At 39.3% G+C, this 17,459-nt stretch overlaps 1 long non-coding RNA gene across 1 annotated transcript in view; it reads left to right on the plus strand.

Moving 5' to 3' along the window:
* Positions 1-8,290: 8,290 nt before the first annotated feature.
* Positions 8,291-17,459, plus strand: part of LOC148115552 (uncharacterized) — a 36,046-nt gene continuing 26,877 nt past the window's right edge. Inside the window, exon 1 of the long non-coding RNA XR_015732686.1 lies at positions 8,291-8,442. This is a non-coding gene — a long non-coding RNA (uncharacterized LOC148115552). The remainder of the gene's footprint in view (positions 8,443-17,459) is intronic.

Below are 17,459 nucleotides of genomic sequence, written 5' to 3' on the forward strand. Positions count from 1 at the left end.
GAAGACAAACAAATACTCCTAAAAGGTAGGAGATCCCCATGGACAGCATTGGGCAAACTCAGCTCCCTCTGGCTCACTGTACTGCTTCCAGTGTGAAATAGGTAGCTTGTCCAGATGTCTCTCAATCACATAATTATAGATAACTACAGAATATGAAGCAAATACCTTGTTTTATCTATCTCCTGGCTGAGCAGCATGGTGGCCTAGAGGTAGAGCTCTCGCCTCACAATCAGGAGGCTGAGAGTTCGATCTTAGGTAACGGCAGATATTTCTCACTCTGGGTGCACAGAGAAAATATCTGCTGTGAACTCTGTGTAGGCTTAGGAAAGGGCATCTGGCCAGTAAATGCTCAGCTCCATTCAGTCACCCAACCCCCTCCTGATGCAAGGGATTACAGGGTCTTTGAAAGAAAAAAAATCTATCTCACAGTGGAGATTTGCAGCCCAGATCAATGAAGTAATTTTTTTTTTTTAGATGGATGATTTTACGGCATATAGAATGCAAATTAGCCTTGACTCGCAGTGACTGCCTGGAAAATCCATGTAGTTTTCTAGACAACACTTTCACATGTGGTATACTGTCACCTTCTTAGGGCTGGGAGGGAGTGATTAGCCTAAAGTTATCAAGCTGTCTTAGGACAGAACTAGAACTCACAGTCTCCTGGTTTAGCCTGCTGCCTTTAATCCACTACACTAAATTGGCTCTCATATATTTTAGAAGCACATATTAAATTCAGTTGAATTTTGAAGCTGATCCAAACCTGAATCATAAAAAGTTCTGGAACGGTTTCTGGAACAATATCATGCAGTAGAGCAAATTGAAAATTCATTATAGATTTGGCTATAGAGAGAGACTCAGATAAATGGTTCCACAACATGCCTAACTCTTTATTAACTTCTCAAGGCACGTTATTCTGGCAACACAGTATCACAAAAATTAGGTTACAGTCAGCAAGTTTGGAGTTGGTGGAACATGGTCCATGTTTTCAGCAAGTGCCTTGTATCCCATGATCCCTTGAACAGAGAAACTAAGGGTCACATCGTAACTATATTAGCCCCAAACCCTTTGGCCAAGCAAGCAACAGTAAGCATGACTTGACCCATCACCAAAGTGTTGGGTGCTGCCTAGTGGTGGCAACAGAACCTGTAACGAAGAGGTTGCTTCATTGCTGCTCTCCTTCCCAGAGTTCTAGGTAGGCAAGACAAATCAATAGAGCAGGCTCTGAGTGGGCAGACTTCAGATGTGAAGAACAAAAAGCGAACCGACAGGGGTGAAATCCAGCAGGTTCTGACAGGTTTTGGAAAACCGGTAGCGGAAATTTTGAGTAGTTGAGTAGGAGAACTGGCAAATACCACCTCTGGCTGGCCCCAGAGTGGGGTGGGAATGGAGATTTTGCAGTATCTTTCCCCCAGGAGTGGGGTGGGAATGAGGATTTTGCAATATCCTTCCCCCAGGAGTGGAGATTTTGCAGTATCCTTCTCCTGGAGTGGGGTGGGAATGGGGATTTTGCAGTATCCTTCCCCTGGAGTGGGGTGGGAATGGAGATTTTGCAGTATCCTTCCCCCAGGAGTGGGGAGGGAATGGAGATTTTGCAATATCCTTCCCCTAGAGTGAGGTGGGAATGGAGATTTTGCAGTATTCTTCATCCAGGAATGGGGTGAGAATGGGGATTTTGCAATATCCTTCCCCCAGGAGTGGAGATTTTGCAATATCCTTCTCCAGGAGTGGGGAGGGAATGGAGATTTTGCAATATCCTTCCGCTAGAGTGAGGTGGGAATGGAGATTTTGCAGTATTTTTCCCCCAGGAATGGGATGAGAATGGGGATTTTGCAATATCCTTCCCCCAGGAGTGGAAATTTTGCAGTATCCTTCTCCTGGAGTGGGGTGGGAATGGAGATTTTGCAGTATCCTTCCCCCAGGAATGGGGTGAGAATGGGGATTTTGCAATATCCTTCCCCCAGGAGTGGAGATTTTGCAATATCCTTCTCCTGGATGGGAATAAAGATTTTGCAGTATCCTTCCCCTGCCACACCCACCAAGTCATGCCCACCAAGCCACACCCACAGAACCGGTAGTAAAAAAAAAATGATTTCACCCCTGTAAACGGATCTGATGTGAGTGCATTTGGAACCATCAGTGGCAGAAAGCCATGCCTTTTCCTAGCTTTGCTATACCCCCTATGCCATTTCTTTGAGAGGAGGTCATACATCAGTACTATTGATTCATTTTCTAGCACCAAGGAAGAGGGATTAAAAGAGTTTTAGCTAAGACTAGGTAAAACCTGTAGGATATAAGCTTAGGTTTTCGTTAAAAGGTGAACATACTCTTCACATAGTATGTTCTATATCCTGTATGGTACCCATTTCACTACTCAAAGTGACTTTGGGCAATTTTTAACTGAAAATAAGACCCTGTCTTATATTTTTTGGAACCCTGAACTTGGCCTTATTTTCGGGAGGTCTTATTATTTTAGGGCGCATTGAGCAAGACGGGGCTCCTCTTGCCATCTTACCTGATTTCCAGCTCTGTCTCCCTAATCCTAACCAAGGAAATGGTGGGAACCAGCTGCGCATGGTTTAAATATTTTCGGGGAGGGCTTATTTTCAGGGAGGGCTTATTTTAGCACATGCGCTCAAAAGCCCAATTGGGCTTATTATCAGGGGGGTGTCTTATTTTCAGGGAAACAGGGTATTTAATTTTTTTAAAATACACACACACACACACACACTTTAAAGGCATCCATATAAAACCAACTGAATTTGCTTACCTTGCCTTTAACTGACTTCAGTTTATCACTGAAGCAACTACTGGTAATTCACAGCAGATCTAACACTTGATTCAGAGACATTATAAATGTTGGTTGACCTCCAATTATAGTAGTCAATGAGAGGCATGAACTTTCTGCTTTCCAAATCAAAGGGTGGTTTTAGATTGAATCAAATTGGATGGCTTTTCAACTTAGTTTGACATAAATATACTTGTTTTCTGAGTAGTTTAATGTTAAATTTCCATGGTCAGGGTTTTATCTAGTATTTCATTACAAAGGAAACTAGCATGTGAAAATTTCTATCTCACATACCAGAATAACTTGTTCAACCTTGAGAACTATAAACCTTGATTTGGAAAGAGATGAAGATGCTATTTGCCTTTGACAGTAAATTATCTTGGGTCAGCCCTGTTACCTGTTTCAAGATCAAAGTGATATCAGGCAACCATCTTGGTGCCACATTGGTTAGAGCGCAGTACTGCAAGCTACTTCTGCTGACTGCCGGCTGACTGCAATTTAGCAGTTCAAATCTCACCAGGCTCAAGTTTGACTCAGCCTTCCTGTTGTGGCCCATCAGTGGCCTGTGCAGCTAGTAGCTGATTCCAACAGCGAGGAGGCTGGTGTGGTGCTGCGCCAGCAGCCTGTGCAGCTGGAGCTCCAGTCAGACAATGAGGAGGCATTGTCTCCAGTCAGACAATGAGCTCCAGTCAGACAATGAGGAGACAATGAGGAGCTCCAGTCAGATAATGAGGAAGATGTGGTGCCAAAGGGGGGGATTCAGCCAGGGCCTTCAGAACCTCCAGAAGCTGCCTTAAGTGAAGAGGACAAAGAGGAGGAGCCTCTTCTCAATGCACGGGCGCGCAGAACTGCCAAAAGACAGGAGTGGCTCCTCAGGAGGAGGTCTCCTTGAGAGTAAGGCTTGGGGCTAATTGGCCACTCCCCTAGCCTATTTAAGGAGGAACGTCGACTGAAGCAATTTGCAGGGAACAACTTCATTCACATACCTTCGTGTCTTGTCTTGCTTATCTTATCAGCTTCCTGCAAATTGCTGCTGGGCATTCTGCCAACCACAGTAAGCTTTCAGTATTATTCTTTGAATTCTTGGCGGCTGTTAATGCAGTTAATTAACAGCCGTTGTTGTAAAAAACTGGTTTATTTAGTAAATTAAGGTTTGAACGGACTTTGTGTGGGCTGCGTTCTTGGGGTCCGTAGCTGGGGCAGAACACTTCCATCCTTCCGAGGTGGGTAAAATGAAGACCCAGATTGTTGGGAGCAATATGCTGACTCTGTAAACTGCTTAGAGAGGGCTGTAAAGTACTGTAAAGTGGTATATAAGTCTAAGTGCTATTGCTATTGCTATCACTGTGGTGGAAAAATTGACTAACTGTCCTAAACTAATTAATCAGCAAACTGTTGGTCTGTGAGAAAGCTTTAATTCATTTCACATTTTCTTCAATATCTCAAAACAGTTTCCTCATTGAGAATTTGATTATATTTGGATTAATTTAGATGCAATTAATCAGTGAAATAAATGTTTAGAAAACAGATGATGAATCAATTAACATTCCCAGTTGATAGCTCTAGAAATTAGCATACCTGAATGGTGGAATAGGGGAAAAAGGGAAAGCTTCTCTTCTATAATGGTGCAGAAAATAATAGTCCACCAAAGCAAATAGCAAAGCCTTCATTCCTTTAAAATTTGATTTCACAGACACAGTCCATTTCAGACTTCAAAAAGTCTTCTCGAAGTCTTAAAATGCATTATGTTCCATTTTGCTTCCTGGCCCTGCACAAATTACTTTATTAGGGATGCATTTGTCAATGTGTGTTATTATCCTCACATGTTGTTAGGAGCACCAGAGAAAACTGTCTTTAGATGGAAAGACAGACAGTTTCATTTTTCTCCTGGTATTTCATAGAAGTGGGGGAAGGGAGAGACATATACAGTAAGTAGAATATTCTACAGTGCCCTCTAGTGGCAGTGAGATATAGCTGCAGAAAATTAATGAGAAATGTTAAAATGCTGTCCTTCAGGTGAGATGCAATAGGTTTTTCATAGATTTTAAACCTTAATCCTGAAATATTAATTGAATTGCCTACCAAGGAACAAAAGCTGGTAAAAGAGTTTAATTGTTTCCATTTCAAAACCGATTAGCAGATGGGCTCTGTTCTCTACTATACTATATTTAAAAAACTACTTGGCCCATTGTCCATCCTATCAAGTCAAATGGTAAATTACAAAAACTAGTGAATGTGAGGCCTCAGGGTTTAGCAACTGTGTTGAGACACAGAGGCAATGTAGCCTGCTGTGCTGGGAAATGAAGGTGGAAGTTTCTTCACACAAAGCACATTCTTTACTATTGAAGTAAAGCAGGGGTGAAATCCACATTTTTTTACTGCCGGTTCTGTGGGTGTGGCTTGGTGGGCGTGATGTGGCTTGGTGGGCGTGGCAGGGGAAGGATACTGCAAAATCCCCATTGCCTCCCCACTCCTGGGGGAAGGATATTGCAAAATCTCCATTCCCACCTCACTCTGGGACCAGCCAGAGGTGGTATTTGCCGGTTCTCTGAATTACTCAAAATTTCCGCTACCAGTTCGCCAGAACCTGTCAGAACCTGCTGGATTTCACTCCTGAAGTAAAGGATCCTTCTTTGGCACACCATTTTGCTTTTAAAGATGCCAGCCACTGTTGCTGCTGAAACATCAAGAAATTTGTATTCTATGCCATGGTCACTAGATCCTGAAAACCAACTCTGTGCAATAGATACTAGCTGTGAAAGCCTATATCAGTGTATCACAAGACCTATGAGATCAAGTGTCCTAACAATATTATTTTTTTAAATATTGTATGGAATATGGATTGCTTGCTTATCATCTTTTCTTTCGAGAAATTGCACACAACAATATACTTATCCTAGATTTGATCTTTGAAACAAATGAAGTTAAGATGGGATGTATCTTAATCAGGCAAGATAAGCTCTGATTATGAACAGGGGTGGGATTCAAAAATTTTAGCAACTGGTTCTCTGTCCGGTTGCTGGGTGGGCGTGGCCATGGTGGGCGTGGCCTCCTGCATCATGGCGGGGGGGCGTTTCCACTCTCCCCAAGTTCCGGAGGCTTCAGGAGGGGAAGGGAGGGCTGGGCAGGGCCAGCCAGTCCTTGCAACTACTGGTTCGGCAAACCAGATGTAAAATTAGCAACCAATTCACCCGAACCAGCCCAAACCAGCTGAATCCCATCCCTGATTATGACTCTACTCTTCATAGATTTAGGTATATTTTTAATTGTTGACTTACTGTTTGGGTCTTTTCAACTGAGGTCTGAAGGGATGCTTTACTTCAATAGTAAAGTATGGTTTGTGCGAAGAAATATACACCTTACATTTCAATAGAGTCTTGTTAGACTGTTACAGGAAACATTAGTGGTATATCATTATGATTGATAATGATTGAAATTGGCTCGTTAGGCAAAACATCAAAGAGACTTTACTAACCAATTAATAAGGCATTAGTTCACAAGAATCACACTCAATGTACTCGGTGCCATATAACATGCACTTCTCTTTGGGGTGCCAGAAAATTCTTTGTATTTTTAGCCCCAAGAAATTAGTTCAGTAGTTGTAGAGTAAAAAATGCATTAGTGTTTACTGCATCAGAATAATACAACAACTGCCCTGTAAACAGAGATAGTCTTGCAGGATGGACAATAAAAATGGCCATACTCAGTATCCTATCATCTTCTGCATTCATTTCATAGCAAAGTTGTGAAGGAAAATTTCTGATCTGGGTTCTTGTTATTTTAGCAATTTAGATGTTAGCTGTATTCCCGTGTATTCATTCTCAATCAATTCTTCCTTTTCCTCATTGTTTTGTTTTCTTACACAGGATATGTAGGTAAAGGTTCCAGCAATAAAACATGAAGGAATCTCCTAAAGTAGAATCTAGTTATCTTGTGATTTGGCCATGACCATTTTGGTCTCCTGGTCCTGAACTGTTCGAAGCCTCAAAGACACCCATTCAAGGAATAGGTCATGTCCATTTTGCCTATGAAGGCAATCTTAAATAAGTGAAACACTTCCCAAAGCTCCATCTTCACTTCATAGTCAATTTATCTGACCCATCCGAAAGCTCAGTGGTTAGGACGCTGAGTCTTAGACCGTTAAAAGATCGACAGCTTGGTAGTTCGAGACCCGAATGCTGTGAGACTCAGTGAATTCCCCTCACTTATCCTTGCTCCCACCAATTTAGCAGTTCGAGAGCATGTAAATGCAAGCAGATGAATAGGTACCACATATACGTATATGGGAATGTAACACTGAATCGTCTGTGCTGTGGCATGATTCATGCTGACCATAATGATCACAGAAAAGTCTCTGGACAATGCTGGCTTTTTGGCTTAAGAAGCAGAGATGAGAATTATCCCCTAAAGTCCATCACGACTAGCAGGTTAAAATCCACAAGGACATCTTTACCTTTACAGCATCCAGAATATCTCCTGATAAGATATTGACCCTATGGAGAAATCCTGTAGAGCTCTTGCACCAAAGACACCTTTTCGTTCTGAGGACAAGCTTTACAATCTGGCTCTTTAAATTTTCTCTTTAGATTAAACAGCAGAGGGGGGGGAGATTGGAGAAACTGCTGGAATGTAGTTACATTAAAAATAAACAAATAAAGCTGTAAAGAGCAGGAGAGAGCCTGTAAATTATTCCCACATTTTTTCCCCTCCAAGAAATGTACAGACAGCGTCAGTCTCAATTTTTAAACAGTCGATTAGAGAGGGAGATTGTCACTGACATTTCTACCTGTCATACTTGTGTAAAGCTGTCAAGCAGCAGGTGGGCAGCTGAGACTGCCCTGGAAAAGACGTCTTTATTACCTTTCTCATTCAGCTCTGCCATAAGCTCAGCTTGCTGTGATGGGTTAAGCACACTGCTTTGGTTCACGCTGAACATGCTGCCTGCAAGGAATAACATATTTGACAGCTCTATGTGTTTTATGTCTCCCAAATTAGGCGCAGGTAGGCTGTAATCCTGTGTTTCTCAACCTTGTAGCTTGAAGATGGGTGGTCTTCAATTCCCAGAATCCCCCAGTCAGCAAAGTAAAAACAAAAATGAATCCGAGAACAAGTGAACTTTGCAAACAGACAGCCTAGCTCTGTGTGTTCATTAACATTTCTTGTTGTGACCCCAACTCCCGAGCCTGTCCTAACAGAGGAAGAGGACTCAGAAGGTGATGGAGAGGAACTGACAAGACCTCCCTCTCCAGGACCCTCCTCTCTGGCAATGCCTCAGGTTCCATCCGAAGGCCAAGAGGAACAGCCTGGGATATGCCAGGAGGAAAGCATATCGGAACAACAACAGATAGGGAGCGAGGATGATGAATCCTGGCTTGATCCCAGGCAGTGTCGGAGGGAGAAGCGTGTGCAGTAACGAAAGAGGCGTGGGAGGGCCAGAGATTGAGCTGAGTCACTGAGCCACACCCCACAAGGAATAAAAGTGGGTGTGATTGCTCTTCAGGCTTTGTGACGGTCAAAGTTAAAAACCTGAGAGTCACATCGCGTTACCTGAAATCTGGCTTGTGCATATTTTGGATTGGACCTTGGTTAATTCTTGCTTCGTGGATTACTTTTTGCTACTGAACCGGACTGAGGAGAAACTCTCTCTCTTGTTGACTGTGAGTGAAAACTGACTTGGCAGGCATTTCACAGTTTACTGCCAAAACTCTTATCTGAAAGGGTTTCTAGTCTGATTGCTTAATAAAATCTTGGCAGGCGTGCCTGGTTGTGTGTTTCCCTGTGTGGGGAAGGGGGACAGAACAATTTCTGATTGACGTACGTCTTTCTGGATATTTAAAATGTTTCTGTGATGCAAACTTTTCATTGGGTGAGATTTCTAGACCTGTGCATGGCTGTAGAAATGTCTATTTTGCATGGAGCAGTTTTGCTTGCTGCTCTCAAATGGCTGCTTTCACCCTGCCTCACAGGTAACCTAGCTTTTGTACCAAGATATTTCTGTGCATGTCTCTGTTCTTTTCATTTTCAATAATCATCTGAATTGTTTGGGAGTGGTCATTCTACATGGTATTCCAGCAAATGTCATTCATGGGCAGAGTCCACTAAGATGTAATGAATCACCCACAAGTGACCCTTCCTCTCAGTTACTGTCTTGTATTCAACATAGGCCTGGCCCTCGGCCTACTTGAAAGCAATTCAAATGTGACATGGCTAATGTGTCTAGAAGATAATGAGGATTCAGCAAGAAATTTCCTCATTACTGCCTTATCAAACTGTTGGCAAGAACTGCAGATCTTTGACCTGGTCAACTATAAGGGAAGACAATTTAGTATAAACTTTTTTCCTCTGGCCCTCCTGGTTATTCAAGAAGGGCAAGGGAATTTCCATTGCTAAACAAGGCAGTTAAGTGAGTTGCATCTAGGTTTTTTTCTTTCTTTCTTTCCTTCCTTCCTTCCTTCCTTCCTTTCTCTTCCTTCTTTCTTTCAAAGTTATAGGCCGCCCCATTTATTGCCAAGTGACTCTTAAAACATAAAAACATAGTATAAAACAATAAGAGCATTAAAAACATTACAACTCTCAACATTAAGAGTATTAAAATCAGTCAAGAACTGGATAAAAAGGGAACCAAAGCATAAATGGAGTGGAAATGGCCTCTTCCATCTGCTAAGTGACAGCCACATCAGGAAGAAGTATAAGAATCTGGAAAAGAATCAAGGCCTGAAGAAGTAACTAGAGAACATGTGGAAAGTAAAGGCCAACGTGGTCCCAGTGATGGTAGGAGCACTCGGGACTGCGCCTCCTAAACTGGGAGAGTGGCTCCAAAAGATCCTAGGAATATCATCAGAGCTCTCTGTCCAGAAGAGTAAAGTGCTAGGAACAGTTAAGATACTCTGCAGAAACCTCATGGTTTCTACCCAGGCTTCTGGTAGAGAACCTGAGACTAAGGAAGATTCATACCACTCACTCATAAGGGCAAGAAGGGAAATGTTTTCCTGTATTATAGTCTTCTATGTACTCTATTTCTAAATACTCTATTTTTTTAAAAAAATTGATTTATATGCCGCCCTTCTCCGGAGACTCAGGGCGGCTTACAATGCGTTAAGCAATAGCCTTCATACTTTTGTATATTTATACAAAGTCAGCTTATTGCCCCCACAAACTGGGTCCTCATTTTACCCACCTTAGAAAGGATGGAAGGCTGAGTCGACCTTGAGCCTGGGGAGAATTGAACTCGCAGTAATTGCAGGCAGCTGGATGTTAAATGCTGCCTTAGGAGGCATTAGCCTCCTACGCTACTCGGGCTCCGCCTTTTTCACAACCTTTTTTGCCACGGTTGTTAAGCGAAAGTGAAACCAGCCATTAAGTGAATCCAGCTTCTCCCACTGGCTTTGCTCGTTGGAAACTAGCTAGGAAGGTCACAAATGATGATCATATGGCCCCAAAATGTTGCAACCATCATAAATGCATGCTGGTTGACAAGTACCTGAATTTCGATCAGGTGACTGTGAGGATACTGCAATGGTTATAATAAGTGTAAGAACCATGGGTAAGTCATTTTCTCAGTGCTGTTGTAATTTTGATTGGTTGTAAATGGAGTACTACCTGTACATGAAAATTTGTTTGATTGTATTCATAATGTATATTTTATTGTTGAATAAGCCCTGAACTTGTTAGGGACTTGTCCTTGCAGTCTCAGAGAATTGAATGGAAATGGATTTTTTCTTTTAAATAATACATTGACAAATGATAGTAATATAAAAGAGAAGCACTTCTGGTGAATATAATTTCCTAAACAACACCTGAATGATTAGTTGCACAATATGGATTTACATAGCATTAGTAATTCTTGCATTTATAATTTTTTGCAGTTCCACCCAAGTAATAATAATTCTGAAGTCTTTTACTGTTTAAATGCAAATGTATTCCATTAATTAAAATTAATGGTCACAACTAAACGAACATTCTGGTACTGTGACTGAATAAAAGTATAAATTATATTCCTTCCTATTTCTCCTTCCGTCTGTGAACGAATACATTTTTCATTTTCTTTTTGATGCCATTAATAATTCCTCCTTTAGGCAACAACTGGACTTTCAAAGTGTCAACCACTGTGACTATGTTTCCATAAAAACTCTGTAAAATGGGATCTTATTGTCCACGCGTTATTGATAGAGGAGGGGGGGCTGTAGGGATTTAGTCAAAAGATGAATCTGCAGCAAATTGCAGCTTCATGATTTTCATGTTACATAGCAAATCACACTTTATATTTATCTTGGGGTTTTTTCCCCGCAACGTATATGAAAAAGACAAAAATGATACAGTGAAGTTAAAAGAAGTCACACTGTTAACACACCATAAAGAATCTGCTTTTATACCCATATTTTGGTAAGAAATATCAAGAAATAACCTTTTTCTCCTGAATAAATTGGCAGCAACTTCCAAAGAAAAGAAGACTCTCAGCTGGAAACCTGTAACCTGCAGGGTTGCTAAAATGTTTACAATGACCAGGCCCAGCATTAAATGAAAGCAGATCAGAGTATGACTGACAATCTGTTTGTCAGTCATACTCTGATCTGCTTTTATCAGATTGGTGTAGTCTTTCTTTAAGATTTGGCATTGGAGAATCTTGACATATCTGAATTTTTGTCTCACTCCCTCATATTCCCATTCTCACAAACCTGTATTACTATATAAAATATTGCATACAAATATAAAATTTTTGCACCCAGTGAATTTTTTTAAAAGGCTGAATTGTGCCTTGTATTTTTTTTTTTTTAATTTGATTTATATGCCGCCCTTCTCCAGAAACTCAGGGCGGCTTACAATGCGTTAAGCAATAGCCTTCATTCTTTTGTATGTTTTATACAAAGTCAGCTTATTGCCCCCACAAACTGGGTCCTCATTTCACCTACCTTAGAAAGGATGGAAGGCTGAGTCAACCTTGAGCCTTGGAGAGATTCGAACCAGCAGAAATTGCAGGCAGCTGTGTTAATTACAGGGTGCACTAAACCCCTGTACTATCAAGTATTCTATACTTTTAGCCTTTTCAATTTCATCCTGTGACTCAATACAGAGAGAGAGAGACAGAGAGAGAGACAGAGAGACAGAAAGACAGACACCTTAATTTAGCAATACTAGGTAACTGGAACCTGCTGGTATTTATGTAACATAAAACTAACTTTTGCAGGATCCAGAGTCACTCTTACATCTCAGGTCTAGTTATGTTACATAGCTTCTCAACAAGAAGAAGGAAATAAAGCACGGATCAAACTCACTGTGTCACGTTGCCATCACGTGACATCACAACGGTTTTTTCTCTTCACAGAGCTGGGGTGGGCGTGACCTGTGCATGACGCATCCGGCCCACGGGCCGCCAGTTTGACAACCCTGAAAGTCTTTGTTATAATACAGTCCTCACATATCACTTAAACTTTGAACATCAGTCATCTGAAAGTATTATGACCAATTTTCTGATTTTGGTGATGAGAGTTCAATTCTGGGAGTGCTACAATCAACTGTTTAATGCATGTGATTTGATTACACCTACAGTTGTACATACAGTTGTACATTCATACAGAATTACTTACCATTATTTTGTTGAATAGCATTTCACTAGATAATACATACCAAAAATGTAGGATGCGTGAAACCTGTTGCTCTCAAGAAGTTTAGATTTTCTGTAGCTGCTTGATCTTTCCAATATTAACCTTACTAATAATTTCATTATTCAAAGTCATCATTAACACGTTTAACTAAGCAACAGGATTGAGTTAAAGTTTCTAATTTTCTATTGGAATATAGGTCCTGCACTTCAGTGATAAATCAATAACACCTCAGAATCATTACACTCAATTCTTTTCTTTTTTTTAAGCAATGGCAAGGGATAAGAATACTATAATTGTGCTATTTACTACTCCACACTTCCCCAAAAATCAATAAATTTCAGCAAGTCTAGATTTAGTTTCTTTTGGATATAATGGGTATCTTTACTTCATATATCTTATTTGCAGAGTACTCAAAAAAGAAAAATAATAATGCTGTTGAAAACAGAGGCACTTACTTCTAAGGGAACAGGTAGAGTTTATGATCTAACGACTTGAACAAGACAGCAGAAAACACTGTTGTTTAGCAGCTATTGAACTGAAAGACGTGCTTTTCAATCACAGATCTTCAAAGGGAAGCACTAGCATTTTATTAATGTTGTCTTGGGATTTTTTAAATTATTAGTCTTAATTGCCACAGGTAGGTCCTTTCACAAACAAGTGGGCTAGAAATATGATAAATAAATAAAAATACTAAAATCTCACAATTCTTTTGGATATCATAACATCATCTAGCAGGTGGCTTGGAGATATTCTTCCTCAACCCATGGCCTGAGTTAATAATATGCCATTTATAGAACATCAAAAGAGAGATAGCCTTTAATTGGAGAATCAGTAAAAGGGCTGTTCGTTGAATTGCTAATCAATGTTCTCAGAGAGTACTAGGAATTCCCACTAATTCTCTTAAACCCTTGTAAATGAGTGTAGCAAATTATCTTGATGGAAAGGAGATTGGCACATATAAAGTATAATCTTAGGATGTTCTGGAAGCCAATTGCAAGAAGAAAAAAATCTGCATTTCATTAATATGTTTTACTTCTATTTGCACTTTAGTCTTCTCCCTTCTGGAATAAAGATTATCTCTTTCTTTTCTGGAAAGATTATTAAGATTATCTTAATTGATAATCTAAAGGCATCAAAACATATATAGGCTATATAATAACCAAGGAACCATATTACATTACAGGCATATTTAATCTATCAGTTTAAATTAATTAGATTAATTAATTGATCTATTAATTAATGAGCCAATACACTTACCCACCAAGATATAAACCCCATTGTATTTATTGATCTAACTACTGTGGCGGCCTTTTTTTTTTAACAATTCCTCTTTGATTGAAACATTTATTTGCTAAAACATGTTTTAGCAAAATTCATATAAAACTATAGCAATCCATATCAGTTGAATATACCTACTCTAATATTAACTGCACTATTTCACAATATGTGCTTTTGTAGCTTCCTTATCACTATTGGAAACAATGCAACTAGTTTTGTTACATGGTCATCAGACAACAGAAAATAATTTTCCCCCATTTAATATAGATTGATTCAATTGGATTAACTGAATATTGAAAATTGAAGGGGATGATGAATCTAAGCTGTAGGTTCCTGATAATGCAATGTAATAATTTAAGGGGGCAAATTTTCTACTGTAAGTTATTATTACAAATGCAATGTGTATTTGGTATCTTCTATCCAAATAGGCTGTTGGCATTGTTTGAAAGAGAAGTTCTGTAAAAGCTTGTCTCAAGGAGTGAGATGTCTATGAATTCTCAAGCATCCAGGTCATGGTTGTCCCAGAAGTGCTTTTCCAAAAGGCATCTGGAATTTCTTGGGGTTTTTTTCTTTGAAAATCCTTCCATCCCCCACCAGTCAATTAGAACTGAAGAAGCTTCTTATATGAGAAGTGAAATGTTTTTAAAAAAAAAAAAAAAAACCAAAAAAGTTCTGTTACTTTTTTGGAAAAGCACCTTTGGGACAAAGAGAACAAAATGTGAAAGATTGTAAGTAGCATACGTTCCTTTTCCTTCTTTTAAAAAATTGATACCATTTAGCCAATTAATCTTACATACCTGCTCTCTATCGTGTTCAAATCTTTAAAAACTAAATAGCCCCTCACTAGTATATGATAATTTATGTCATTCAGCAATTCATTTAGCAATTCCTGATCTAGCAAGAAGGCTAAAATTGACAATATCAATTATGGCCGTAACAACACTTTGATAGTAATCACCCCTTAAATAGTTTAAATATTGCAATTTTTAAAACCATGAAATTAAAGAAATCCATTCAAAACCAAATTTCTGCTCTTTGTAGTTTTATTAACAATTATTTCTAATCTTTTCACAATCTCTTAAAGATGAAGTATGTTCACATGCCTAGCAAAATTGTTGTTTTATGTTCCTTTGCAATTACCACCAGAGAGCAACCTTGCATGCTGTTTGGAATAACTGTGGTGTAGAACTGAAAAGATATACTATAGATATTTTTTTTTATTTAAGCAATTAAATCAATAGTCATTGTAATCTATTAATCAATCCCATTATCAATCCCAAAACTGTATTGTACTAGCTTTTGAACTTGGTTTTGAGTTGACACTAAGCTGGCAGGAATAGCCAAAAGCCCAGAAGACAAGCTCAGGATCCAAAAAGATCTTGACAGACTTGAACAATGGGCCCTAACCAACAACATGAAATTTAATGTGGAGAAAAGCTAGATTTTACCAAAGTACAAATATAGATTAGGTAAACAAGTATAGATTAGGCGAAACCTGGCTCGAAAACTGTAACTGTGAGAGGGACCTTGAAGTCCTAGTGGATGAGCCAGCAGTGTGCGGCAGCATCCAAAAAAGCTAATACAATCCTTGGTTGTATAAACAGAGGCATAGAATCAAAATCATGTGAAGTATTAGTACCACTTTATAAAGCCTTAGTAAGGCCACACCTGGAATACTGCATCCAGGTTTGGTTACTACATTACAAAAAAAAATGTAGAGACTTTGGAACAAATGCAAAGAAGAGCAACTAAGATGTTTAAGGGCCTGGAGACTAAAACAAATGAAGAATGGTTGAAGGATTTGGGGTTGTTCCAGAAATGACAAAGGACAGACTAAAAAAAACCCCCAATTAATAAGTTGTATGTATGTATAGAGTACGTCAGTCTCACTATCCCACCAATACAGGACCTGGAAGCTGCAAAATTATTCTCAAAAACATTATATAGGGTCAGCGATATCATGAGTCCATGCTAAATATCAGGTTAGCTCCCCCTATTTTAATTCCAGGATTCAAAATATCCAAGGAGACAAAATACTCGGTTCAGATATGATATTTATGTCATTTGTTATCACAACATAAATTATGACTAAGTGGTTTTTAATGGGAGGAATAGATGAATTTATGGAAATCAGCACTATGAGAAGCTATTGGTTGTCAACTATGTTGAAGTTCATAATTCGCTGGTAATATGATTCCTAATATCAAGCAATAAAATTGGTCCAGGTCTGGATAAACTTTCAGATGTTCTCCACTACAGCCTTAATATATTGTGCTAATTTAATTTTCTTTGTTTCCATATATAATGACATCCAAAAACATTGGAAGAAAGGTTTGATTAAAACAAACACAGATATAGTAAGGTCATAATGGGAAAGCTATGTCACTTGAGATACATGTCGATATTGATTTTGCGTTTAAGTAGAGTTACTTGGAAATAAGGGCCACTTCATATTGCTTTTAAATACAGTATAATGTAAAACAGTGACTCTGTTTTTACGTCTGGGTCAACGCTTATCTTCAAGTGTTGTTGCAAAGAAACGTTCTGAATTTTCTGCCATACATATAAGTTGAAATTCAGCAGGCTCTTACAAACAGCTCCAAAGTAATTTGTGCCGTGTTCATGATGGAGCACTCATAGAACTACTTTCTATGAGTGTACTTGAATAAAAGCTCTCACCTAAACAAGTAGGGTGAAAAAAGGGAATAATTTATTTTATTATAGAATACATTTATTTGCTGCCCATCTCGTATCCAACAAATCATGCCCTAATTAGTTCATGCCCCATAAATTAGTTCTAAATCCGGCTGAAATCAACAAACTGCCAATTATAGGCACCATCCAATCTGCTGCTATGGTAATAGCAACCTACATAGAAACCAGAGGTAGGTTTCACAGGTAAAATTTTGCCAAGAAATCTAGGAATTGCTCTTATAGATTTGTAAGACAGCCCTCCTATACCTCTTATCTACCAGCGGGTTAATAAATACTGTTCCCATAATTCTTAACTCACACAGCTAATTGCCATGACAACTGGAAACTGTGAAAGTTGTACTCCATGCCCCTAAAAAGAGATGGCTTTGATCGTCCGTTGTTGTTTGTGAAGTACTATGAAAAGCAATAAATCAAGAATGAAAATTGCATTGCGTTAGGTTTAGTTAAGAAACCTACAAAATTATAGAAGTTTTGATCTTTGTATAATGGACTTCTACTAAACGGATATGAAAATAAATGTGTTTAAGAAGTGGAGATGCAAGGGTTTAGGGGTTTTGAGGAACCAAAAAAATAGTTTAAGGGGGTTTGTGTATTCTATTCAGTTAGGCATTATCAGCTGTAGTGGTGAAATCCAAATTTGTTTACTACCAGTTCTGTGGGCATGGCTTGGTGGGCGTCGTGTGGTGGGCATGGCTTGGTGGGCATGGCAGGGGAAGAATACTGCAAAATCACCATTCCTTCCCCACTCCTGGGGGAAGGATATTGCAAAATCTCCATTCCCATCCTATTCTGGGGCCAGGCAGAGGTGGTATTTGCCGGTTTTCCGAACTACTCAAAATTTCCGCTACTTGTTCTCTGAACTACTCAAAACTTCTGCTACCGGTTCTCCAGAAACTGTCAGAACCTGCTGGATTTCACCCCTGATCAGCTAGTACATTTTTCAAAAATTTGGAAGTCTATTTCAGTGTAGGGAAACTCATCCTATTTGTTCTCAAGTTTTTCTTTTAATAATTGCAAGAGATCACTGAAAGAAAGCTGTTGTAGAAACTCTTAGTCTTTCAAATATGCTTCCCCCAAAA

Source organism: Pantherophis guttatus, chromosome 2, assembly GCF_059756535.1.
Source record: "Pantherophis guttatus breed Tessera chromosome 2, ASM5975653v1, whole genome shotgun sequence".
Taxonomy (NCBI): domain Eukaryota; kingdom Metazoa; phylum Chordata; class Lepidosauria; order Squamata; family Colubridae; genus Pantherophis; species Pantherophis guttatus.